At 47.7% G+C, this 27,979-nt stretch overlaps 1 pseudogene; it reads left to right on the top strand.

The window, feature by feature from the left end:
- The first annotated feature begins 3,873 nt into the window (after positions 1–3,873).
- LOC143682224 (small ribosomal subunit protein uS14 pseudogene) lies at positions 3,874–4,043 on the top strand (annotated as a pseudogene).
- Positions 4,044–27,979: the final 23,936 nt, after the last annotated feature.

Consider the following 27,979-nt stretch of genomic DNA (forward strand, 5'->3'; position numbering starts at 1 on the left):
GATTTAAAGTAAACTTTAAAAATTAAGCTCCATTTTGAAATGCCTTGATAATGACAATTGTGAAGGCATATTTATGGGAAATGAAGTAAAAATGTGGAAATGATTTTTCTCTTCGTAGTCTCCCTCTGATTTCTTTTCTATTTCATATGCAAATGTTCAGTTTTGAGCTCATTTTAGTTTTTACAAAGCTGAAATAGTATTTATTTCATAAGGTTTAGATTAGCGAAGTCCTGATAAAATAGTGAGGTCATTCTGATATTAGTTTTAAAAATGCTCCTGAATTTACACATTCTTCTTTGGTCAGCATGGAGCCAAAATTGTTCACCTTAATTTTTAGATATAATAAATTATTCTATTTTACACATGAATATAATTTATTTATTTTTAGAATAAGCTTTAGTCTCTTTAAAATCAGCACCAGCCTTGCAGAAGCAAAGTCAAGGGGCAGAATTGCCAAATCTGTCATTAATTATCTGCCAACCCCATCTGTAAGACAACTTTGTGTTGAGAGTCTTTTCTTGTTACTCTGTATTGCCCTGGGTTTTATCTGGTTGCCCACATTTTGACTGTATTTGAAGTCCTCTCTGGGAGGACAGCACATAATTAAAATTATTGCTAATTGTGTGTTTTTAATTAGCTGCTGCCTAAATAGAACTTACAAAACAATGTGGTCCCTGGAGGGAGATGAGTGACCTGAATAATTGCTAATCGAGGAGCCCGTTCTTTACATTTAACCTCCTCCTGCAGACAGGAGCTCCAGTGACAGGCTGTTGGGCACGCGGCTGGGTACAAGCTGGAGAGGTAGCCTGGCAGCGAGCTTTGCCTGCTGGTTCTCATAGGCTTTGCAACCCAGAAAAGACCAGGGAGATCAGAAAGTAGCCCTGTGTCCGAGCCATGCTTGTTAGGACCCAGATGCAGCCTGCAGTCAGCACAGCTGGGGATTCTGTGGGAGGACAGCCCCCTCTGCTCTGGTCACCATGGCGACCAACCAAGCCCCAGCTGGAAGAGCCCCCTGGAAGGCAGTTGTTTAACCTCGATGGTTCCAGAACTGTTGGTAACACTGGAAAATAAGCATGGCTCCCCTCCATTTCTCTTCCCCAGCCCCAACCCTCTTTGCCTGGGTCCTTCCTCCAGAATGATAAATGAGAGGAGAATGCAAATGAAATGAATGAACGTCATAGAGGTGTGTGCATGGTGAGTTGCCTGCAGACTCGTGCCTCTGCGTGCGAGGCGTCCACTATTACACTTCTTCAAATTTAGTTTCATCAGTGCAAGGATTCACCCCTTACATGCAAAAGCAGGGTGGGGATCCTAGGCAGGAACCCCAGCATGGTTGTAAGGGACTGGGTGGGTTTAGAGGGGGATGCCGCTCTTGGCCGTGCCCACAGGAGCTTTTGAGCAGAGGCAGCACATAAGCTGCTTTCCGCCCTGCTGGTCCTTCCATCCCTCGCCAGGTAAGAGTCAGTGATTCTCAGCATCGCGTGGAGGCCTTGGGTAGTGTCATAGGTCAGGCTCATGTGTCAGCTTGGCCAGGTGATGGTGCCCAGTTGTCTGGTCAGGCAGGCACTGGCCTGTCTGTTGCTCTGAGGACATTTCCTGGACTTAAATCATGATCACGTTAGCTGCATCCATAGCTGATTGCATTTGCATTTGCATTTACACTCAGCTAAGGGAAGTGTCTTCTGCAATGAGTGATGCTTAATCTAATTACCAAAAAGCTTTTAAGGGGGACTTAGAAGAGACAATCACTCTTCCTGCTTTAGCCAGCCAGCCTCGGCGAGAGTTCGTTGAGGATCTTCATTGGAGCTTTTATAAATTTTATATTTATAGCTATCTTCTGCTGATTTTGTTTCTCTATAGAATCCTAGTTAATACAGGGAGTCACAGGCTGCTGGCACCCCCACCCCACCCTGAGTTAGCCGTGCAGTGGGCCTGGGTGGGGCCTGAGAATTGGCACTTCCAAAAGCCCCCCGGATGCACTGCCACTGCTGGTCCCAGGACCCCTGGAAGTCATTGCTGTAGGTCAGGAGGGTCATTTTCATAAGTTGTGAGTGATCCCACCTTGCAGATACAGGAAGCTCAAGATTTTGTTTTCATTTCCCATGGCTTTCACCACTGCCTGAGCTAGGAAACGTCTCTGTGTCTAAGGGAATAGTCTGTCCACATGAGCTATAAGCAAGGGAAAAATAAGGGAGTGAGCCAGGTGTCTCAAAAACCTTCAAATTAAAAAAATGGCATTGCAAACATAATTAACAGCACTGAGTTATATCTTTGGATGTATTTAAGAGGGGAAATTTTAGTTTGTGTATGTTACTAGAGAAAAAAATTTAAAAACGAAACAGCAGAGTCAATCACAGAGGGGTCTTTTGTGTCCCACAGAGAAAACTGAGTGTGTGTGTGTGTGTGTGTGTGTGTGTGTGTGTGTGTGTGTGTGTGTTGCGGGGGATTTCCCTATGGGTCATTCTTTCAAGGCTTGATTTGTTGACATGATCACAAGCAGTCGAGTGGGGTCCCCCAGAGATCCCCAGCTCTAGCGCTGCAGGTGAGGATCGATCACCCTGGGCAGCTACGTCAGGGTCTTAACAAGAACCATCCTTTCATTTCCAGTTACAGCCTTCCAGACCACAGGTGTGCAGAGCTGGGCGGGTCACGCCTCTAAAGTCCTCCAGGCATATCTGCTTCTCATCAGTGGTCCGTACACAGCCCGTCTCCTGCAGTGCAGTCTTCCCCCCCCTCCACAGGTTACCTGGAGCTCCCCACCTGGAACCCTCCACAGAGGGTGCCACCAGGCCTGCAGGGTTCTGTGGAAGACTGTGCTTTAAGTTAAAGAATTAGGATCGTGCTGCCAGGTCATCCTCCTTTAGTTTTATCTTTCAATTTAATTTTGAGGTTTGCCCATGTTGATGTGTGTGGATCTGGTCCATGCCATGTGGCTGCTGAATAAAACAGGCTCACAATCTATTTCCCAACCTCTTGGTTCAAGAGGCCTTTCAGAATTTAAAAATTGTTTGGAGTTTAGGAGCATATATACAATATATTATCTGACATGCCCACTGGGGCCTGGGGCAGCAGTTCATAATCAAACACATTAATATGTTTCTGTAGCAAAACATAAAGATTCACACCTGATGACATGAATAAAGGCAACAGGTAGCCTCATGTCAGTTCAGGACAGGTTCTGTTGACAAATGGGTTTTGTCATCATATCCAAAAAACCAGAAGCCCTTTTGGTTTTCAGAGTATTTTGGATTGGACATAGTGAGAAGGGAGGGCAGCTGAGTTTTGCTGGGTGTTTATTCTGTATTTAATTATCCAAACCCCTGCTGATGGACAGTTATTTGCTGGACAAATATTGTATGATCTCACTGTTATGAGTTAATTATAATTGGCAAAATCATGGAGTTAGAGTGTAGAATATAGGCTATCAGGAGGTAGGTTGGAGTTAGGGAATGAGGAATTGATGCTTAACTTGTACAGATTTTCTATGGAGGCTGATGGAAGAGGCTTGGAAATGGACGGTGGGATGGTAGTGCATTACTGTGAGTGTAATCAACAGCTCTAAACTGTTAGGTGAATGTGGTGAAAAGGGAAACTTCAGGATGTGTCTGTTACTACAGTACAAATTGGAGGATAAAAACATAGGACTGTTCAAAACAGTGAACCCTATCCTAGACAAAGGGCTATAGTTAATAGTACAAGTGTAAGAATGCTCTTTCATGAATTCCAGCAAACGTACAGCACAGAGGCAGGGTGTTAATAGGAGGGAGGTATGGCGGCGCACGCGTCCCTGTCAGCTATGCACTGTCCCAAGGCTTGAAGAGTGCACGCATGCCTTACCTCTTTCCTTTTCCTCCTTGCCTCCCTGAGAGCAAGATGGGTCACCTGCAGCTCTGCGGGGGCCGGCCACAAAAATCCAGCCAGGGTTGCCGCTCCTGCTGCGTGTACTCAAACCAGCATGGGCTGATCTCAAATACGGCCTCAGTATGTGCCACCAGTGTTCCCGTCCGTACCCGAAGGATACAGGCTTCATCAGGTCAGACTAAGCGATGCTCCTTCATGTTCTGAGACGTCCACCTGCCCAAGGAAACAGTGCTAGCTCTTTGTATATACAATAAAGCTAAGAAGCTAATAATAACGATAATAATAATAATAGGGAGGTATATGGGGAAATATAAGCCTAATGTCAGCTATGGGCTATAGTTAATGAAATTGCTTTAATAAACTTTCATCAATTGTAACAAACATAACTACTGTTAGAAAAAAACAGTACAATTATAAAGAAGTAATAATGGCCGTTGTAGCAAATATTCCACATGGGTGCAAGGTGGGGCATGGAAATCCTGTGTTTTCAACATGATTGTTCTGTAACCCACAATTTTTCCAATAAAAAAAAAAAGGAGATTCAGCACAACGAAAATTTGGATGCTCAAGGTAAGCGATTTGCTTGCCCAACTGTAAATGCAACCCAACCAATACGCTATCGATCTGCTTTGACTGTCCCAGTGGCAGGTCAGCATCTAAGCAGACATCGCCAGAGGCTGCCATCTCCTCTCAGAGTGGAAACCGAGTCACAAATGGCACAGTCAGTGTTGTCCCTGAACCTTGTCAGTATTGTATATGGGGTTGACCGGTGTTTTCCTCGTCATGGATTAAGGAAGAATGCAAAGCCAGGATGACGTTGGCTCCTCCAGGCGTGACATGTGTGCACAGGGGTCTCTTTGCATGGATGGGTTACAAAGGGAGAGTTACGGTCACTCGATCACCATCAGTGAGTTATTCAGCTTCACTTTCGGAAATGGAGGACCTAATACAAACCACCAGAGCAGGAAAAATGCATCTTTCTGGGGGGAAAATGCAAACAAGATGCACAGAGCACCTATTCTGGGATATTTCATTAACTGTACTGTTTAATATTGTCATGCAATTTTACTTTCCCAGTTTTGCACATGAGAAGACTGAGGTTCAGTGGAGTTATGCACTTGCCTAAGGTCGCCCGGGTGGTGAGGCGTGAGCAGAGAAGACATCTGAGCTCAGGGCTGCCTGATTCTGTCCCTGACCCTCTCACCCATGCCCGTTGTGGAATGGATGGCAAATGGATTCCATCCTGGGTAGACATGCAGAGCTCGGTGTGGAGGGGTTTCGAGAGCACATCCATGCTTCCAGGTGAAGCTGTTTGTGACTGACTAGCGATGTCTGCCCTGGGTGAGGACAAGGCGTGGCAGCACCTGGGGAGCCTTCACTATCCCTGCACCCTAAATGACTTAGACCCCTGTTGAGTCAAACCAGCTGCTTCTGATTTAAGCAACAGTTCTGTACACTTATTGAGGATAATGGACATCTTTTGTTACTGACACTTTTTTCCTGGGAACAATACCTTACCTCTCATCCAAAAGTGGTCGTGTGACTCAGACCAAAGCAATGGAAGGATCTCATTTCCCTGCTGTGGTGCTTCCTTCAGAGAAGTGCCTGTTTCCTACAAAGTCCCGGGATGTCCTGTTTCCTGCGAGGTCCAGGGATACGCCTGTTTCCTGCACCAGCCTGAGATCTTTGTGATCCGCACACACCTGGGCTGCTGGCAGCGCTCTTGCAGCCAGATCGAACCTAATGTTGAGGAGATGGAACCAAAGGACAGGGACCAAATCCTGGTGACATTGTTTCAGCCCCCAGACTTTGCCTCCGTGCTTTGCCTGTAGTCATACATATAACATACATTTAAACAGTATGTTAAGCCAATAAATTCCCCTCTTGGTGCAAGCCATTTTCTCTGTCACTTGCAAATGCACTGATGAAAAAGCAGCAACAGGGGCTACCTTCTTAAGCTCAGACCTATTTACGTTTCTGCTTTTATAATTTTGCATTTAACCATCCACACCTCTTCATTCTATTCTTCAAATTGTGAGAGATTGCTGTGTGAAAACAAGAGCATGCTGATCATCAGGACGAGGGACAAAGAGCACACACTGATGGTTTTGGTTGCCCATATCCTATCCCTTTTGCATTCAGTCCCAGCAGCAGGGCCAGCTCCAGGGGTCCTCAGACACCTGCAGTCAGGGTGCCAGCTCGAGGGCAGACCACGTATGTTTCTGTTCTCTGCCTTGGGGCTTTCTTGAAAGGCCTGGGAGTATACTCAGTCCACATTTAAGTGCAGCCCTTCTCTGCAGAGAAGCTGACTCCCCCAGGAGCGCCCTCCACCCACTACCCATGGGAACAGAGCAATCGGACAGTCCCCCAAGCTCCCTCCCCTTGGACGCAGTGTTCTGGGCCGCACCCTCAGTCAGCAGTGAGGCCCCACTGCCTACAGCGGTGACCTTTGACACTTGCCCTTTTCCTATTTTCCTACCTATCTTTCCCAGCTCCCTCACTTCTGCTTCCCTGTATTACTGTCCAAACAAAATTAGCTGTACCTAAGCCCTTGTCTCGAGGACTCAAGTTTTCTGAGAAGTTGACCGAATAGAGATAATTGTCCTTAGACTTGTAAGAAACTAAAGGACAGAGCAGACAAACAGAAAAACACCATTGAGACAAGACAGTACGAGATTGAGCAGTGTTGCATGGAAGAGAAGTAGAAATTCAGGGTGGCCAGCTTTTGAGCAGGGTAAAATTATTCTCCCCATTTCAAAGAAAAGGAAAGTGAAGTTTGGAGATCGATTAAGTGGCCCATTGTCCCAAGTGAATAGATGGTGCACATCAGACCCACCTTTTTTTCTTTCAGCACTTTTTTAAAAATTTTATTTATTAAATTAAAAAAATTTAACAACAAACAAAAACACTCTTAACATATGATCATTACGTTCTACATATATAATCAGTAATTCACAATATCATCACATAGTTGCATATTCATCATCATGATCATTTCTTAGAACATTTGCATCAATTCAGAAAAAGAAATAAAAAGACAACAGAAAAAGAAACGAAACGAAAACAGAAAAAAAGAGAGATTATACATACCATACCCCTTACCCCTCCCTTTCATTGGTCACTAGCATTTCAAACTAAGTTTATTTTAACATTTGTTCCCCCTATTATTTATTTTTATTCCATATGTTCTACTCGTCTGTTGACAAGGTAGATAAAAGCAGCATCAGACCCAAGGTTTTCACAATCACACAGTCACATTGTAAAAGCTATACCATTATTCAGTCATCCTCAAGAAACATAGCTACTGGAACACAGCTCTACATTTTCAGGCAGTTCCCTCCAGCCTCTCCATTACATCTTGAATAACAAGGTGATATCTACTTAATGCATAAGAATAACCTCCAGGATAACCTCTCGACTCTGTTTGGAATCTCTCAGCCATTGACACTTTGTCTCATTTCACTTTTCCCCCTTTTGGTAGAGAAGGTTTTTTTCAATCCCTTGATGCTGAGTCTCAGCTCATTCTAGGATTTCTGTCCCACGTTGCCAGGAAGGTCCACACCCCTGGGAGTCATGGCCCACATAGACATGGGGAGGGTGGTGAGTTTGCTTGTTGTGTTGGCTGGAGAGAGAGGCCACATCTGAGCAACAAAAGAGGCTCTCTTGGGGCCTAACCCACCTTTTTTAAGCACCTGAGAGAAACATTGGAAGGATAAATGCTCACTTGCCTTAAGGAGTGCCGTTTTCCAAGAGGAGACAAATGTATTGACAATATTTCCAGGTGTCGACATGCTTTAAGGTTGATTGCAGAACATTGGCAGGAGTCCACCAAAGCAGCCAGCCAGGACGTGGAGAGTCAGGAGGAGTTTTATAGAAAAGCTGATGTTTGAAGGAGTATCTGACTGGGCAGGGATTATACCTACTCAATAACTTTAATAGGTACCATTTGTTGATTCCTAGTGATGGGCTAGGTATTATCACATGAATCTCAAAGGACCCTTGCAGGGGTACTATATTATCCCATTTGTCAGATGTGGAGCCTGAGGCTGGAAGGGGTTAAGAAGTTGACCAAAGGTCTCACAGGCAACCAGTGATGCAGCTCAGATTCTGGCTCCAGAGCTCCAGGGTTGAAAGAGAAAGGAAAAGAGAGGGGAAAAAAGAAAGAGAGAAAGAAGGAAGGGAGGGAAGAAGGAAGAGCTTGAAGATACCATGGCTGTTTCCCTGAGGGCAAGAGTAGTGAAGCAGGGGCAGCTCTGTGAGGGGAGCAGATATCTGGAAGGCAGATGAGGTGGCTTTGAAGCCCACGCCGAGTAGTTAGGCGTTTTCTCCGTGGGTAGTGGGGAGACATGCGTGGTCTTGCACAGCAGCCAGCGACATGAGCAGGTCTTACAGAAATGTCTTCCCTGTAGCCCTCTGAGGGGTGGATTTCTGTGGGAGGCAGGTGTTGGGTGAGGAAACCATTTCACAGTCCAGGAGAGAGACATTAGGACCTCAAGTGAAGAAGGAATGATTGGAAATGCACTTTGGAGGCCAGATTGACAAGTTAGCTTTCCTAGCCAGTTGGGTGTGGGCTAGGTGAGAAGAAGACACACCACCATGCGAGCCCAAGAGGTTGGTAACCCAATAATGTCGAAGGGAGATCTTGAAAGTGGGTGGGTTGGGGAGGGAGTGGAGGTCCGAGATGTTCAGGCACGTCCGTTCAGAACATGAGATGCAGACCTGGGGCCCTCAGCTCTACCTGTGCCCCCTGGCCACCTCCCATCTCACTTCCTTGGGCTAGCCTGCCAGACGCCCTGCCTTCCCCAGCCTCACAGTCTTGAGTGGACATGGTCACCCTTGGGTTCCATTGTGTATTTTTCTCCTATTGCCTCATGGGCTTCACTAAGCTGAGCCTTCCTGATACTGGGGAAGAGTCCATAGCTGAGTCCATCATGAGCTCCATAGACAGCTTGACCTTGAACCCCAGGTTGTTGGAGGGCTTTAAATCCATTGAGGACCAGAACATCTGCTGCTCTGTGCTGTCAGTGTGCCCTTGCTGTGTCTCTGACACAAATCTTTGCTGGCAGTTAAATTTGACCTAAAATATTCATTTGAAAATTAAGGGAGTTAGAGCTCTCTGGCTCTGGAAGCTACTGAGTTTTCAACCCCTGGCTTTTAAGACCTCCCCCTGGCCTGTACTAATCCTGGTGCTCTCAACGGCTTGAAAATCTGTCTGGAAAACCCCAGTGCCAAGCTGAGATCCTGAAACCAGCCAGGCTTCTTCCCAGCAGCAGGTGACACTCCTCTCTCCTGCCATCGTAAGCAACCAGCCGTTGTCACGCCACCAGGGCTCCATCCTGTGAGCTGAAACAATTACTAAAGAGCAGTAGTGCAATCTCAGCTCTGAATTACTGAACTTGCAAAGTCACTAGAGCCAAAGGCTCTAAATATTTAGATTTTTAGTGGCAGAAAACCCCTGGGACCACAAGTTAACCTCATTATGGCATTTGTTAGAATTTAAATAGTATTTCTCTTTAGCTCATTTGACTTTTCCTTTTTTTCCTTTGGTCTCACCCTCTCCCTCACACTTTTTCCAACTGCAATTATCATCTGACTGCCTAGTAAATGTTGAGAAATGCCAGTGAGACTAAATAAAATCTGGCTGAGAATGTTTAGCTGCTTATAACACATTATTCGTAATAGCTCCTAAAGTGGAAAGAACCCAAATGTCCATCAGCTGATGAACAGATAAACAAAATGTGGTGTATTCATGCGATGGAATATTATTTGACAATAAAAGGGAATAAAGTACTGCTAAATGCCGCAACATGTATGGACTTAGAAAACATTATGCTGAATGAAAGAAGAGCACCACAAAGGACCCTTGCATTTCATGATCCAATTTATCCAATATGGACAGAGAGGCAAACACGCTCAGACAGAAGTGGATTCGTGGTTGCGTAGGGCTGGGGGGAGAGGGATTGATGGGTGGCAGCTAAAGTGCATGAGGTTGCTTATGTGGATATGAAAATGTTCCAAATTTGACTGGTGATAGATGTACAATTCTGCAAATCTACTAAAAAAACAGTGAATTGTGCACGTTAAATGGGGTGAATTGTGTGGTTTGCAAATTGTGTCTCAATACACCTCTTTTTAAAACATCTCATCCTGGGAGGGTGATGCATTCTAGGTCAGAGGGATGGGTCTTCCTGTTACATGCTGGGTGGCTTTGCTTGCTTCTTCAGCTCCATCCCCTCCATCCCCTGCTCTTCTCGGGGCCCAGGAAGCTGTGCCCCTAAGGACTGCATCCCCAGGCTCGCTGGCCATGGTCCCTGGTGAAGCTCAGGGAATGGGTGGGGGAGCATCCACAGGGAATGGGGGGTGTCTACAGGGAATGGGGGCCATCTGCAGGGAAGGGGACATCCTCAGGGAATGGAGGGTGTCTGCAGGGAATGGGGGCTGTCTGCAGGGAATGGGGCATCCACAGGGAATGGGGAGGTGTCTACAGGAAATGGGGGCCATCTGCAGGGAAGGGGGGCATCCTCAGAGAATGGAGAGTGTCTGCAGGGAATGGGGCATCCACAGGGAATGGGGGGGTGTCTGCAGGGAATGGGGGGGCCATCTGCAGGGAGTGGGGATGTCCACAGGGAGTGGGGGGCATCAGCAGGTAATGGGGGCGTCCTCAGAGAGTGGGGGGCATCTGCAGCAGATGTGGCATGGAAGGAGAGTGGCAGGCATGCTCAGTCCGTCTCCCCCTCGGCGGAACCACAGTTTGGCAATCCCGACCTTCCTTCCCCTGAGACCACAGGTCTGTCGGCAGCCCCTCCCTGGGCCCAGTGCCTGCGCTGTCCCCCTGTACCTCCAGCTTTCTTTAACTGCTCCTTGGTGAATCGTCTGCTTCCTTCCAGGAGCCTGACTCCCAGGCATCCTGCTTTTCAATCAGCTCTAAAATCCTTCAGTATTTTTCACTGCATTCTGCCTTACCCTGTTCCAGGAGCCAGTACCTGGGGAGGGGCACCTGGCTGCAGCAGGCCTTCCCCGTAGGGTCTCTGGTGCACCTTGGAGCGAGGCCATTTCCCAAGCATGCTGCACCACCTGGCAGGAGGCCCCGCCCACCCGCAGCAGCGCTCACCCCCACCAGGGGATGGGCCTGGGGGGGGTGGCAGCCACCAAGCCAGCTCGTGCCTTCCCGCTGGCAGGCGTGCTCAGAGGAGGGTCCCGCCTTCTGCCCAGAGATTTCTAATGTGCCAAACTGGCCACATAGGCTCTGCACATGGGAACCATTTGAGTGAGGGCAGATTCCTTAAGCACTGCCTTCACACACACTTCTGTGCCCCTCGAGTGTCCCCAGGCGGGAAGCCCTGGCAGACACCTGCTTTGTTCACTTCAGCACCTGTGTGCGCTGCAGGCCGGCCGGCACAGGTGCCTGCTGAGCAGCGGTTTGGAAAGGGGCTGAAGTTCAGTCACTGTCCTCTGGAGGAGAACAGGTTTCCACTGTGCCCTGAGGATATGGCTTTCTCCCCCAGCAGGGGCCATCCCAGCACAGGAGCAGCTGCCCTCACCCCATGTCAGCCAACACTGCTTGCACGTGGTCTGGAAAGACTTAGGACCCCATCGTCCAGGGCACCACACTCGGCTTCTTCCTTGATTATCACAAGATGGTAATTGCATCCATCATCCCATGCCCTTTGGGGCAGACTTCATTGAAAATAGAATGCATCATGGAGCCAAGTTGCATTACAGCATGTAGCCTTACCCCAGTTTGCTTGCGGCCCACCTTCTCTTTCCTGCACATCTGTTGGGGTCTCCTGTCACTGTCACTAGGGGCAGGCTAGGAGATTGGGCAGGGCTACTGTCTCCCAGATATGTCCAGTTCTTAGCCTCACAGGCTCTGGGGGTCTTGGACAGCCGGCTCCCTCGTGGTTGTGCAGAGGTGGATGACTAGGTCTAAGCAATGACCAGTGATAGACAGTGAGTGAAGTCACTTCTGAGAGGCAGTTGTCAGTTAGAGACCCACAGAAAGCCTCTCCTCAGGTAACCAGTAATTGTCAAGCTGGTGGCTGATCTGCCAGCTCTGGTATTGGGATGAGGACCGTGCTAAACGAAGCTCCCAGGTCACCTGAATCAGACATGTGGAGAAAAAAGAAACAGACCAGCATTGTCATGAGTTCTTGAGAACTGGAGGTGGGGATGGGGATGTTTGTTATTACAGCATAACCTCCCTTAGCCTGACTGATATAGTGGTTCAGATAACGAAGTCAACCAGCAGTATTTAAACCTATCTTCTAGTCCATTATCTGGGGACTTTGAGCAAGTTACTTAACCTCTTGTCCTGTTTTCTTACCTCCAGAGATGGACAAGTAGTGACCTACACCACAGAGGTGAAGATTTAATGGGTCTGTACACATAACAATGCTGGAACAGTGCTTGGCACCCAGGAAGCTATTAGCATTATTATGCTAAGAAGTTTTCTTCCTCTCAGGCCCTGATATCGGAAAATTCCTGGAGTAGAATCCTAGAACTTCATCCAAATTTAGCTTGTCAAAATATTCTCCTAATAAGTACTGGGCTCTACCAAGGAAGAGCAGCTAGATAATGTTTTGAAATATTAACCAATGAATGTCCCACCTTTTTAATACCTTTATCTTTTCCCCACCTATAGCTGTACTATATGGCATTAAGTTGTCTTAGATGAGCATTATAACAGCCAAAAGCAGGGGAAAGACTATTGAAATTCAAAAGTCCTACACCTAAAGGTACTTCTCCATGCAGATGTCCACCTAGCATGCACTGGCACTGCCCGCCACCGGGCACCAGCTGATTGATTGAGCATCTGTTTTGATTTATTAATATCAATACAATACCATGGTTCAATATTTGGAGAAAATCCATGGTGAGTCAGAGCAAGGTTTCTTGCTGAGGAGACAGATTCTTAAGGTGAAGAAAGTAGGGCATATTTTGAGAGTCAACTAGGAGAGTTTGAATATTTGTCCTACCAAGAAAGAGGTCCCAAGCCCTGCTTTCCCCATTTCTTGGTCCATCTTGGGAAGTTTGGGGAAACTGAGAGGAAGAAGAACCCGGTCTCATGTTCCAGGTAGAGCCCAGGGAGCAAGACCACTGGTGCAGTAAGACTTGAAAAATGGCCTGAATCAGCTTCATAATGTTTTCCATGGCTGAGCATGGAAGAGAAGCATCAAAATGACACTTGTGCCCAAGGGTAGACAGAAATAGATGTGATTTTACAGTTCCACGGAGCTTCCCAGGCAGAAGTAATTTCCATGCACCAAGAAAAACACAAGCTCAGCAAAGAAAGTCACTGGACCTGAAAACAGGGACAACAGATGCCCCAATGGGCCTGTTTTCCAATGACTGAGGATAATGGACTTCTCAGGGAATTCTCCTATGAATAGATGACGACCAATTACATACACACATGTACACACACACACACACACACACACACACACACACTCAGTACAATATCAGTATCCTGCCACAAACAATCCACTAGAAGATTAAACATGGGGAAACATTCAGTACACTGGGATGCTTTTTCTACCATTCTGAACAATAAAAACTCAAAACAGAACCTGAGTCATTATAGTCATATACAAATAAAGAATGTTTCATTTCTTCCACAGCTGAGTTCATGGACTGAGATTCATAGCCACTATAGAGAAATTCTAGGACCAGCAGTTAAGAAAATAGCATTTTCTCCAACTCTACATATGAAGCAGACTAATGTATGGCTTATGAAACCAAGGAAAATACAACAAATGAAAGCAACCTCAATATGAGACACCACTCACAACTGGTGATGCAAACAGAAGTCAGCTTTAATTACATTTTTTCATATAGTCAACTTCTTCCAGAACAGCACATGCCTTGAAAAGGAGAATTGCCATTGAGGGAGAACTTGAGTCTGCCCCAGGAGAGCACTGGAATCAACATTCTGCACCCATTTCACCTTCCCCACCCTTCCACTTACACAGATGCTCTAAGAGTCAAGCTTGGCGATGGCCCAGAAGCCTTGCATACCTTCGCAGGATAGAATGTAAATGTTAAATACCTTGAAACCCTGGGTAAGTGAGGGTGCAGCTGGCAGAAGGCAGGAGCACGCCAGGTGTGGAGGGAAAGGAAGAGCAGTAAGGTATTAGGAGCACCAGGTCACAGGGCTGATGAGAGCAATGGAACTGGGATTAGAGGCGTTAGCATCTTTTGTTGAATTAGGAACGGAGAAGAGTAAAGCAACCAAAGGAATCCTCTCACTGGCTGCGGGAGACAACAGGCATATGGGGAAAATCCCCTGCTGTCACAGCAGAACATCCACCGATGTTTTCAGAAGTAGATAAATCAGAAAATATATTTAAAAGTTCATTCTGATATTCTGGGATATAATGTAATATGTAAAGACTGGTGTTTCGGTTTGTTAAAGCCACCAGAAATGGAACGGCTTTTAAAGGGAGTTTATGAAGTTGCAAATGTATAGTTCTAAGGCCATAAAAATGTCCAAACTAAGGTATGCAGAGAAGACACCTTGACTCAAGGAAGGGCTGATGACTTTCAAGGTTTCTGTGTCGGCTGGGAAGGCACATGGACATGTCTGCTGGCTTTCCCTCCCAGCGGCTTCTCCCCTCCAAACATCTCTGTCTCTGTTGGCTCGGAGGCTTTTTCCAACATGGTTCCCTCTTAAAGGACTCCAGGAAGCAACCCCACCTTGAACGAGTGGAGACACATCTCCAGGGAAACCACCTAATCAGCAGGTCCCACCCACTGTTTGATGGATCACATCTCCATGGAAACAACATTGAATCAGGATTAAAGAACATGACTTGTCTGGGGTACACAACAGTTTCAAACCAGCACAACTGACATTTTTTAAAAGAGGTTGTTTCTGGGGAAGGAACTGAAGGTAGTGAGGGTTAGAAAAGAGAGTTATGCCTTTCATTATTGATGATTTTCATTATATCTAACGCCTGGCTTTTGCCATGCACATGCTTCACACTAAGAAATTATAAATTTTAAGTAGGCACAAAAGCATTGATTTATAAGGGTCCTATACAAATTGAAAGAGAAGTGTGACTAGAAACCCAAAATTTGTTTTATTCAAAAATATAATATATTCTAATAGTCCAACTTAATATTTCCAAACATGTTAAACCTCTCTCAATCTCTGTTTTTGTTTTATTTTTTTTTCCTCTCTTGAATTGAGCTTTTAAATTTTGCTTGTTCGTTTTATGGAGCATATTGATACGTAGCAAAAAGCCCAGTGATTTCCCCTGGGAGACAGATTCTCTGCAGTTTTTACTTTTCTTCCTGCTCCCGCGAGCTCAGCATGACATTGCAGAGGATGTCGGGATGCCTGTTCAGACAAGTTCGAGGGCTTCTGTCCCCTTGGTGAGGAACCTGCCTTTCTCCTGTGGCTGTTGAGGGTCTGGAGGACCAGGAGAGTGAGGCAGGGCCACGGTGCTAGGCCAGGAGCCGCTCAGCCACCTCCCATGCAGACACTGGCTCCAGACCCCATCAGAGACCAGGTGAACCTGAGAGTGGCTATGCCAGTGAACTCTGCACCTAACAGGGTGATGGCTTCAGTGGCTTCGGTGGTCTTGCACACAGCTAGGAGTCTGGCAAAATAACAGTCTTTGCTCCAACCCTCCAGAAATGTGAGAGGAGAGACTGGGGCATCCCATTTTCACTCTTGCTTGAAGCCAGTCCTGGTATATGGAGTGGGAAGATGGAGGCATCTGCAGGACTCCCACGAGATCAGGACATATCTCTCCCAGAACGCACCATCAGCAGATCTTCTGAGCATACTGGAGACCCTCCCATGTCCCTTAGAGGGGACAGACATCACTGGAGCTGTTTAGGTGGCTGGATCCAACATTATATAAATCTAGTTCTTACGATGTGGATGATTCTGAACCAGGCGAATTGGCCGTCGTTCTGTCTCTCTCAGGTACGGGCAGGTAGGGGCTCTCCCTTGTAGACCCAAACATACCTTTCTCCTTTCTTGTTTCCTTGAACTTGCTTGTAGCTATGAATTGGTGATAAGCATAAACAGTTCTCTCACTATTTTAAAGGTTTCTTAACTGTTTGCTTGATTTTATTCTTAAAGGGCCTGGGCAGGATGGGAAAGCAGGGAAAGGGTGTTTTCCACCAGCATTCAGAGTTCCTTGAGGAGGTGGCGATAAGTTTTGCCTGGAACAAGACACTGTGGAGGAAGTCACCGTGTTCCTTCTTGCACCTCTGTGCACTGCAGTGTCATATGAGTAAAGTTTCCCAAGCTCGCTGATCAAAACAAAACAGAACACATCCAGGGGTGTTGTTCAAAGGACAATGGCAGGCTCCACCCTGGGAGACTGATCCTTTAGGTGCAGTGGGCCCAGGAACAGGACCTTTAACAAGTGCCCTAGGGGATCCTCAAGGTCAGGTGGGTTTGACTCCCTCTGACCATAAAAGCAGGTGATTGGGCAGGGAGGTCTGGAAGCAAATTGAGCCCTCCACCTGCCAGCTGAGGATGGTGGGCAGGTTCCCTAATTTCCCATCTTTCAGATGGAGCTGGTAATAGTACCCACCGCCGGGGGGATGACCAGAGAGGTCATTATTAATTCACACATGGACAAGTGGACATCACACCCCGAGGCGAGGCTGTCGCAGAGTGGGGACATGTCCAGTGACAGTGGGCTCACGCAGGGTCTGGACCTTGGGCAGAGGGGGCATCCCTGGGCACTGGCCCTGCACTGGACCTGGCGGGTGAGTCAGGATGAGCCAAGTGGTGGAAAGGGGGTCCGTGAGTAAAGGAAGAAAGGCTTGAAGAAGCCTGAGGCAGGGGAGTGAGAATACTGTCTCAGCTTCCGTTTCTCTTTCATAATCCAGTTTCACTTCATTTTAGGTAAAAATGTACATGAGATTTCAAATTCAATAAATGGCCAATAACATTTTCAAGTGTTCAATTAACACTTGAATGTCAAAGTTCTACTTAGGGATGATTGGAAGAATCAAGATGAGCCTGGAGCATCTTGTAGTGCCCAAATGGAAGGAAGTGCTCAAAAACCAGAAGGATGGGGCATGTCAGAGGGGCACAGGTGCCAGCCCAAAATAGTTTCCTGTGACCAGAGCTGGAGCAAAGCGATCAACAATGAACAAGATAAATACCCAGGAGTCCATCTTGATATAAGTAAATGATTGAATGAATAAGTGGGGGAGAAGAGACAAATCTCCTTTGCAGAATCCCAAATAATGTATGCAGCTATTCTACCTCCCAGCACCCTCCCCACTGAGTGAGGGCTTATCATAGTGACTTGCTTACAGAGAACCGAGTTGGAAAGGGTACAGAATAATGATGCAGTGGAGAAACATGAAAACACTGACCAGGTGGCCAAGATTAACACCAAGTCATCGTCATAGGATGGCCCCAGGGAAGACGTGATGCACTGGAACTTTACTCTGTGATCTTCCTCCAAAAATCACACAATATCAGTCTAATGATGAGAAAATTTCAGACAAGCCCAAACTGAGGGACACTCTGCAAAATTACTGCCCAGTGTTCTTCAAAACAGTCAAGGTCATGAAAAGCAAGGCAAGACTGAGGAACCATCATGGGCCAGAGGAAACTAAGGAGACATGAAGGCAAAGCACAGTGTGATTCCTGGAGTAGAGCCTGGAACAGCACAAGGACAGCAGAGTCTGGGATTTAGTAAAGAACAATGTCCCAGTGTTGCTTTCTTAATATTGACAAATGTGTCATGGGACCTAGTAGCGTGGCATCCTTGGCCCCTGCACTCTTCTGAATAGGCAGGGTCCAGTGAACTTTGTGGCTTCTGGTTTGACCAGGTGGGATGTGCAAGTAGGGGCCAGAGCAGAATTGCTGAGACCACTGATGTAGAGGTGGCTATTCCCCTCACAACCCCTCTCAGGTTGTCTGTGCACCAACCTCAGTCTTCCTTATCATTGGCGTTAAACACATAGTTAAAAGAAGCCCACTGAGGTTTCCACGTTTCTCTCCTTCCAGAACATCCATATCTTAAATCCTTCTGGGAGTCAGGCATTATTATTCCCATTTGAGAGATGAGGACCACAGAGCTCAGAGTAGTAAAGTGACTCCTGCGAAGGTGCACTCCGCAGGTCCCGAGGCCAGGACTCTGAAAGCCAGATCTCCTGAGCTCATCCCCTGCTCGGTGTGCCCTGCATGGTGAGGCCGGGCACTGTTCATTGGCCATTGAGAGAGCATTGCAATGGGAGCGTCAGGTGGTGCCACCAAGACCTGGAGCTCCAAGCAGAGGTTGGTTGGAGGAGCTGCAGGGCAGATGCCAGACCCTTCGTCCTGCAGAAAAAGGTCCCCAGTGATCAAAAGTACCTAAAATAACTGGCCCTACCTCTTCCCCTCCAGCACTTTCCTAGGACACCCTCAAATGCAGTCATTCAAGTTATTTTGCTGAAAAAGAGCAAATATCCCGTGGAGAGTGACTAGAGAGGCATTGGTCATTCACACCTGGGTTGTCTTTCTACTTTCTTGATGAAGTTCTTTGAGGCACAAAAGTGTTTAATTTTGAGGAGTTCCCATTTATTTATTTCCTTCTTCAGTGCTCTTGCTTTAGGTTTAAGGTCCATAAAACCGCCTCCAATTGTAAGATTCATAAGATATCTCCCTACATTTTCCTCTAACTGTTTTATGGTCTTTAGACCTAATATTTAGATCTTTGATCCATTTTGAGTTAACTTTTGTATAGGGTGTGAGATACGGGTCCTCTTTCATTCTTTTGCATATGGATATCCAGTTCTCTAGGCACCATTTATTGAAGAGACTGTTCTGTCCCAGGTGGGTTGGCTTGACTGCCTTATCAAAGATCAAATGTCCATAGATGAGAGGGTCTATATCTGAGCACTCTATTCGATTCCATTGGTCGATATATCTACCTTTATGCCAATACCATGCTGTTTTGACCACTGTGGCTTCATGCACACCCTGGGTTAATTAATTAGTTTAATCATCTTTGTTTCTGCATCTCGTGGGAGATTGACTGAGGGAACGTGGATTTCTCTGGGTGAGGAAAGTTAACATGGTGGTGAGATAATTTCCTGGTCTGGAGTTTGGTGGTGGGCGGGCAGTGTTGAAAATGGCTTTAGACAATATATGACGCGATAGAATGAGCTGGAACGAGAAAAACAATCTAGGGGATCCATCAGGGTCGAAGAAATAGATGAACGGCTCCTGCGCTATCTTCAAATCATCCCACACAAAGGCTGCTCCATTAATCCTACGAAGATACAATCCCTAATCGTGTCACTTTCCCAGCACATGTGTACACACACATACACACACACAAGTCCAGTGACCTTCCCTAGCTTCCACCACCCCATTATTCAAGGTTTCCAATGCGTGGCTTCAGCTTCCACACTACACTCTCCTAAACCTCCTGGATTAAAAAACCCAAGTATCACGAGGTCTCACCAGGTCTCAAGACCCCTGAATAGTGTAGCCTCTGCACCTGTTTTGTTCCAACTCTTCCTTCTATCTGGACATCCTCTACTGTACCTTAATTTGCTCATCTTTAAAATGCAAATAATAATACTAATACCTTCCCTTAGGGAGTAGTGGAATAAATTATTTGAACATGCCTGATATACAGCAAATATGATATAAACGCTTGCCATTCATCTTATATGCCCTTTCTCCAGGCCCACTGCCAATGTCCTTCTCCTCCTGAGCTGTCCCCCACAGCCCCAGAGGGGTGCCCATCCCCTCCTTTGAGGGCTGGACTGGCAGGAGGACTGGTAGGAAGGGACGGCTACCACCTTAAAGTACAGAAAGTTGTACTCTCATGTAATAGGTATATAACAGGTGTTTGGTAACCATTTTGTGAAAGTATAATTGTTTAGGAAATGTTTGAGTTTTCTTTTAGAAGTGAGAAATGTCCTGTTGGGATATAGGAGAGCATGTGGCATGTAGGAAGTGCTGGGGGAACTGAGCGAGGGGCAGGCCGCTGGCCTTCAGGTAAGCAGAGCAGAGAGGCTGGGCGGAGTCCACCTCCAGAAGCATCGCACCTGGATGCCCAGGTAACAGGCACCGCCCCTTCCCGCTGCAATGATGTTATAATGAGAAAGAGGAATATTCAGAGGCCGTGACAGGGGCAGGGCAGCAGGTGGTCTGGGGGCTCCTTTTTAGGGAGAGCTTAGGGATGCAGTTTCAGAGGAGTTTGCAGGTAGATGAAAATGAGAGGATTTCGTGGTCAATAAAACGGCTTGAGGACATCTCAGGGCCGCCACTTGCCCATCCGTTCCCTGGAGCACTGAGGGTGAGCCCAGTGCAGTGACCCCTCTCTGTGTCGCTCTCTTGCCTCGGCATCCGTACACACCCTTTGGCTACGAGTAATGATATTTGGGAAGGACATTTAAGTTATAAACGCCTACCCCTTTCTTGATGTGTTCTAAATACTGTGATCGAAGAGTTTTCAATTATTGCATTGATTGCCTAGGTATGTGTTTGGCTCCACTAGGGAGTGGAGCAGCCTGGAGTGTTACTGCCTGTACTTTTGTACTAGATAATGCAGGGAGAGGAGCCTTTAATGACCACATTAGGGAACGTTTTAGGTGGATTGATTTCTCCATCTCTATTAGCTCTTGTTTAGGAAAGGCAGGAGGCCCATGCTCACAGCAGGGGGCCTTTCCCCTGCTGAGTCCAGAATCCGCTCAGATGGATTCGATCAGGAACCAGGAAACAAGGGCCCCGGGGGCCAAATCTGACCCACCACCTTTTTTTGAACAACCGTGAGCTAAGAATGAAGTTTTCATTATTAAATGGCTGCAGGTCAATCAAAAGAAGAATATTATTTTTGACATGAAAATAATATGAAATTTAATTTTCAGTGTCCACAAATAAAGATTTATTGGAACACAGCAATGCTCATCTTTTTTACTATTATATGTGGCAGATCCTGCCAGGCTCCTTTACAGAAAAAAGTTTGTCCATCCCTGAATTAGGGAGATGGCTTCGGAAGACCCCATTTCCTTTCGTTTTGAGGAGTAATTTCCCTCTCTCTTTTATTTGCTGATGACTCGGAAGAATGAGAGGGCAGAGGCCAGGTACCGCTGCCCACATTTACGTTGAAATTGTTCCCCGGCTCCCACGCCCAGCTCAGCAGCCATTGCCCCTGCAGTGTTCACTGGGTCCCTCTCGTGAACTTTTTTAGCACGTGGGAGAATATAAAAAAAAAACGAAGACACGGTCCCTGCCTGTGAGCAGTTTGCAGCCGTCTGGGAAGTCTAGCCTTGCAAAAATGAGCTAAGCAAGCAAGAGAGCCTCAAATAACCAGGGTTTATAGAGAGGTATTAAAAGACGTTAAATCATGGCTGAGCCAACTGTTTCAGGGAGTTAGAGGGTGATTGGAGGGCTAGGAAATGCTCACAGCTTCCTGAGCATGCCTCTCTCTTTAGTTCATTCTGTCTCCTAGGTCCCGGCTGCACGTCCTTGCTTCTCTGCTTGGACAATTCCCGTTCGTTGCAGCATCACTCTCACAATGTGATGTAAGTAACCCTGTCAGTGACTGCTTGACCAAGGGGACATGAGGCCAAGTTCATCTCAGTGTCCCCAGCAAGGGGAGGTGACAAAGATGGGGGTGCTGGATGGGTGCACGGATGCAGGAATGGATAGACGGATGGATGGAAGAATGAAGGAATAAATTAAATAAGTGTCCATATTAAGTGCTAAAAAAGCTTACTGAATTATTTAACTCTGAGTCACAAGTAAATTTAATTTTAGCAAAAGACAAGGGATCTAATAGCTTAAGCGACAACATTTTAGTAGGAGCACAAACTGAGAAATACATCACAAGGACTCTTAAATGTCAAGTGGACCATTTAACCCAATCTAATTATTGTACTCGTTTCAGTCCGTGGCATTTTTTCAGCAGACCCTCCTTCCATCTGGTTCCAGACAATTGAGCAAGACATGAAAGGAAATGCGTGGCCAGATGACTGGAGCGCAGTTAAGGAAGCGCTTGAAGGATTTTTGAAATAAAGGAAATGCTAACGGCCGTGCTGACCGTAGGCAATTGGCTCCTGTCATTTTTCTTCCCGAGCTAATGGAAAGGGGGCGTCCCTCTGTGCCGTCTCTGAGGCTGCCCTGGCCCCATCCGTCAGCAGAGACGTGAAGGTCCCTGCTCTGCTGAAATTCCAAAGGCCAGGGCGTGCATTTAATAGCGTGACCCCAACCAAGGAAAACAAGGCTGTGAAAATAAAATCAGACGCGTGTCTTGAGGGTCAGGAGTAAATGGAGGAGAGAGCAATTAGGGAAATGCAGAGCCCTGCTTGTGTTGGCCTTCTTGGCTGTCCAGGGCTGGTTTGCAGCTTCTGGTGGCACCCTGCACCTGAGCGGGTCTGTCTGCCCCCACCCCACAACAAACAGTGAAGAGAATGATTGTGGTGGTGGTGGCTTCACACACGCAGTTAAGCAGGGGCCGGACCCTGCCACAGGTGTTTCCCGTTTAGCTAATTTAGTTTTCAGCCCCCCACCTGCAGGGGAGAACTCGATAGAGATCCTCACTGTAGTAATGGGGAAACCGAGGTCCCACCAGTGTGGCTTGTCCCAGAGCCTGGGCAGGGAGCTGGAGCCCCGGCACCCGGCGTGTTACCCCTGCAAGTGAGGGGGGCACAGGCGATTCCAGCCCCATTTCTCAGAGATCCAAGGGCTTTGGTGAGTGGCTGGGTTCAGGGGTGGGGGAGTGGGAAGGTCTTCCGGGACAGCCCCCAGGCATTTGGCATTTCATAATCTGCTGCAGGGAATTGCTTCAGAACCGGTCCCTCAGCCCCCTTTACCTCCAACCCAGATCTCTTCCCTTCCTTTAGCCCCACAGTGTCCCACAGAGAACTGAAACCACGGAGGGGACCTGTTGGAGGGCACTCACCATTTCTACCTGACCAGAATCTATTCTCCCTTCTGGCTTACAGCTCCATTTCCTCAAGGGAACGCACCTGGGAGGAGCTCGCTGCCCCTGAGGCTGTCAGTCAAGGGCCCCACCCGCCCCTGAACGGCTGGTCATGTGACCCGGGCTGCGCCAATCAGAGTCTCCCTGCTGACATAAACCCGAAGGGCTGCTCCCCGCTGCTCCCCGCTGCTCCCCGCTGCTCCCCGTTGCTCCCCGTTGCTCCCCGCTGGCCGGCCACTAGGTCCTGCCCTCGGGAGGCCTGAGGCTGCCTCTGGCCCCGGAAGCCTGTGGGTTCGACCGTGGAGCTCTCCAGATCCTTCCAGTAAGTGTGAGTTAGCAGGACCTACTTTCTGTTGCGGTTAGTGAGAACGCCCTGGCACAAGCTTCTAGGGATTTCAACCCTTCCTCTCCCATGTGAGTCAGCTCATTTATTAAACCCCTGTTGTGTGTAGGACACTGCAGGTTCTGGGATGCTGAGATCAGCTTCCCCAGGACCCGCCTTCAGGGAGCTCCAGTCAGGTAGGTGGCGAGACCCGGTCTCCATCTCCAGTAACCATAAGAGCAAGTGATATGCAGCTGGAACTTAGGGGGCGTGTGGGACAAGAGCTTGGGGGTCAGGGCGCTTCTGCTTGGATTGCTTAGGAATGCTTTAGGGGCTACACAGGGGGCAATTGATGCTGCCTTGATGAGGGAAGGATTCCACATCTCAGTGGGAGAGCATCTCAAGCATAGGGAGGTGGCCCGAGCAAAGCGTGGGGACAGGAGAGGCAGAATCCGCGTGGGGTTCAGTTGCCCTGTGTCTGGGAACCCCAAGTCCAGCCCAGGGGTCCTCAGCAGTCATCTTGGGCAACTTGAAAGGAATATTGCCAATTGACCCAGCCCACTGGAAGTGGGATGCACTCAGGTGGTTCCCAGGTCCGGTCTTGCTAAAAAAAAAAAAAAAAAAATCACATCTAGGCTGTAAACTCAACTCCCTGTGTGGCAGCAGAGACCTTGGGGACAACAACAGAGGCAAAGAGCAGAGGGGCTTGGGTAGCCTGAAAGAATCCCTCACGGGATCCCGATACCTGCCTTCCCAACCAGGGAAGGTAACTCTCCCAGCCACTGGCCTACAACTCTTGGGGCTAAGGGCAAGCCCCGTTCCTGTCCTCACCTCAGTTCTTACATCTGTGAAATGGGAATGCCAGCCTCCCAGGGATTTTTGGTAAGAGTATTCTAAACTAATGCAGTTGAAGTACTTTCTATCCAAGTTAAAAGGTTACTATATGTCATTATTCTGCCTTGTATTCAGAATGACTGCAAACTCTGTCCTAGAGACAGGTGTTCAGTAATAGGCAGCTAAGACACCAGTAAAACTTATCATTGAATTGAATCATCGATAATCATGATCGTTGACATTTTATTATATAGCCTCACAGAAGACCTAGGAGGGAGAAACTGTAATTCTCATGACCCATTTTCAGGTGGGAAAACCAAGGCATGTGGAAGTAGGAAGTTCTCCAAGCTCACACAGCGATGAGGCGGTGGCGATGGGGTTTAGTCCTGGACAACTCTGGCTTCACAGGCTGTCCCTCAGTCACGTGATCCCCCAGACCCATGGCAGTTCAAGTGTCCAGACCTCAGGGCTCCAGTTTATGGCTGAGAAACTGAGTCCCTGTGGTTTCCTCCCCCAGGTGTTATGCCTGTGGACATGTTACATTACACGGCAAGTGAGGGGTGCAGCTGGAACTATAGTTGCTAATCAGCTGACCTCATCATGGATTATCCATTTTGGCCCCAGTGGACCTGCAAGTCTCCTTAGACATGGAGGGAGGCCGAAGAGTCAAGATTCCAGGCACCAGAGCAACTGGCTCCCCAGTGATGTTTTGGAAGATGGAGATAAGGTGGCAAAGACAATTACTAGGAAATGAGAAGGATACTAGTGTTAAGAACAGCTTACATGCAAAGGGGAGCTGCCTGGCCACAGTCTGTCCCCCTCTTGCATGGAGAGATGGCTCCACCAGAGAAGCGCATCTGGGCATGGGGCACTTGCCTTGTAGACACATGCTGGCCTTCTCATCACAAGGCTTCTCTTTCCAGCCCCCCCCCCCCCCCCGGCTCCATACCTAGAGCTGAAGGGTACGGAGAGCTGTGTTACGTGGTCTCTCTCTTCTTCTGGAACTAGACCCCCAGCATCCCCCAGATGGTGAGGTGGGAACTGCAGGGCGGTGGAGGACGTATGTCCCACCTGCAGCAGGCAGGTGCCAATCCGTGGGCTTAGGGCCCCTGGTGCCCCAATGTGGGGAGATCCTGGAATTGGGGCCAACACAGAGGACAGCAGAGCCAGGAGTTGATGAGGAAGGGAGGGAGACAGCACCCATCTCTCATTGAGTTCCTTGATTAAACAGCGCCTAAGACCAATTCTCAAAACTTTCCAGTCATGTGGGACATATACTGGCCTCCATATTATTTTTCCTATTTACTTAAGCCAGTTTGAATTGGGTTTCCGTCACCAGTAACCCCAAGGGGATTGAATAATACAGAGGCAAAATGTTGGTGAAGTTGAAGCCCAGGAACTCCTCTGGACTGGGTGGCCTTGGAACTGGGTGGGGCCTGATAAAGGGGAGAAGGTAAACGGTAAGAGGTGGGGGCAGTGCTGCCTGTACCTCCTATTTTACCCAATATATGCTTGTCCTGGCACGAGCCCGGGCAGAGTCGCTGTCGCTCCTGGTGGTCTGGTTTTGCTGATGGACCATATGGGCACCCTGTGCGTGGAGAACCTGAAAGCCCCGAAGTCCCTGACCCCATGATTGCCAGCGTCCCACCTCCTTCCCTCATTAGATGTGGGTGGGTCTCTCCAGGGCAGGTGGCTTCAGCCGCTCTGGGAAAGCAAAACATAGAGGGCCATCTTCAAAGGGGGCAGGAATGAGCTCATGTCAGAGTAAATTGAGGGAAATCTGCCTTCCTGAAAATAGCAGTGCACGGTGGGTATCTGGTTGTCGATGCAAGTGACTCCGTGGAGTTGCAAGGCTGCTGGAAGCCAGCTGCTTTCCTAGATGTGGGAGGGATTTAAAAAATGCAGTTTAGGAGCACACTTCAGAAACAGGACAGTTAGCATCCTGAAAGTCCATTGGTGCCAGAGGCTTAGGAAAAACCCTTCCTATTAAACTCTAAATTAGATATTTCAGAAACAGGGTCGGGAGAGAAGGCGGCCTGTGCTGGCTGATGGTTGAACAGTTCTTCTGAATAAAGGATGATGTCCCCCTGAATAAGGGATGTCCCCCGAGACCAGGAGCAGGGGTTGGGACAGTGCCTCGCTTTGCAAAATGCAGTTTCTGCTCAGTGTCCTGGTGTGTACACGTATGTGAGGTGTGGAGAGGCCGACCTGTCACTGTCTGTGTCTGTGGGAGTACCGCATTCTGGGCACACACTGTTTACCTCTAAGAGGAGTGCTGTACGACTGCAGGATAAATGTCAACATAGTTTTTCATCTATGTGTCCTAAGCATGTCCAGAAATGGGTTCTAAAAACTGGGAAGTGCTCCTAAGATTGCAGAAATATTTACAAATGCCGGACACCCTGGGTAACTGAAAAAATTTATTTGCATCTTCCCCAGGTTCCTTTCCCCCAGTTCCCACAGCAGGACCAGTCCTCCTCCACTGGCCCAGATGCCCTCTAGGAGGGGAGCCTGGACTGACCTATCTGATGTCCACCACCCTGGCCCCAGTGGCTGGGTCTGGTGTGGTCACGTGACCCAGCCCTGCGTGTTCTGTCATGCCAAGGGCCGAAGGCATGCGGGAAACCAAGCAACCTCTGTGCTGTGCTGCACAGTCCAGGCCTTGCAGGAGCCCACTGGTGAACGCGTAATTTCCACCTGCCCTTGGCACTTGTCACATCCCAAGGCCATAGAGCCACGCCTGCCCCAGGCTCACTGGACTGGGGTCGCAGAAGCCAGTTCCTGATGAAGTGTGCAGGGAAGGCTCAGACACTGGTCATATTCTATCCTGTTTGCTCATGAAGGCTTTAGTAATAGCACCATCCTTTCTGCAATTGATTGTTCTTGTATAGTTTCAGCCAGTGAGTTAGCAATTGATTTTCTAGGCAAGCTAGCCATCTCTGATCCAGAAGGCTGCGTCTCGGGCCACTGCATAGCAGACTCAAGCAGTTACCCCAGTCCCTTCCCAGTTTGGGGGTGGCAGCAGGGGGACTTCCCTTGGGTAGACATAGAAAATCTGGAAGGGAAAGGAAGTGCAGTCTCTCTGTTAGACGCTTCTGTTTGGGGATCCGCCCAGTGGCCAGAGGGAGCAGACATCCCTCCAAATGACCCCTGAACTGGCTTCTTCACCCAAGGAATGACTGGACCTATTTCACTTGTTGGGCAAAGCAAACAGCCTCTCCCACCTCAGTTCTGCCACACAAAAACTACTCGATATTCCTTTGATGTCCTAAGGCAGGAAATGGCTTCTGTCCCCAAGGCCAGCAGCTTTAGGAGTTCTCCTTGACTGACTGAGGAAATCAGGCCCCAGCTGAGTAAAAGTCAGCAGTGACTAATTTCAACCCAGTCTGTGCCATTAAGATAACCCCTGCCTGGGCAGTTTCAGCCTGGGACAGAGAGAGAAGGGGAGAAGAGCCTGGGATATGTCTAGCCAGTAGAATTTCCCAGTTCCAGGTCCTAAATTCAGTTGATATTTCTGTCCCCTCAGTCTCTACTGTGGGTCCCCTGTTAGTGTGCATGTCATTAGTGGAGTGAATTGCAACCAGCGTTTTTAAGTACATGGAAAAGGAGAGACGACATCAGGGAAAACACTCCTGGAACAAAGCAATGTATTTTTTAAATTTATTTTTATTTTTTACCTATTTTTTTTATTTAAGAAAACAAATAATATACTTGAAACCAACAGCAATCTTAGTTAGCATAACCCTAGGCATATTTAAATAAAGTCTCCATGGAATCATTGCAAAGCTTGTGTTTGCACCCTAAGTGTCATAAACCAATTTAAAATTAAGGCAATAAGGATAAAGTCTACATATTTGGATAGCAAAGTTCTAAAATTCTAAGTATTAAAAACCAGCTTAGATACCATTTGATTGGCTGTCAAAACTGAATGTTTTCAAAATATCAAGTAGAAAGTTCTTACAAAAATCTGCATTGCTATGGTATTGACCTATGTTACTAAATATTTTCCTTATTTTGGGAGCAAATATTTTCCTTTCAGGAAAATATGAAGATACAAATA

This window comes from Tamandua tetradactyla, chromosome 5, assembly GCF_023851605.1.
Source record: "Tamandua tetradactyla isolate mTamTet1 chromosome 5, mTamTet1.pri, whole genome shotgun sequence".
Taxonomy (NCBI): Eukaryota; Metazoa; Chordata; class Mammalia; order Pilosa; family Myrmecophagidae; genus Tamandua; species Tamandua tetradactyla.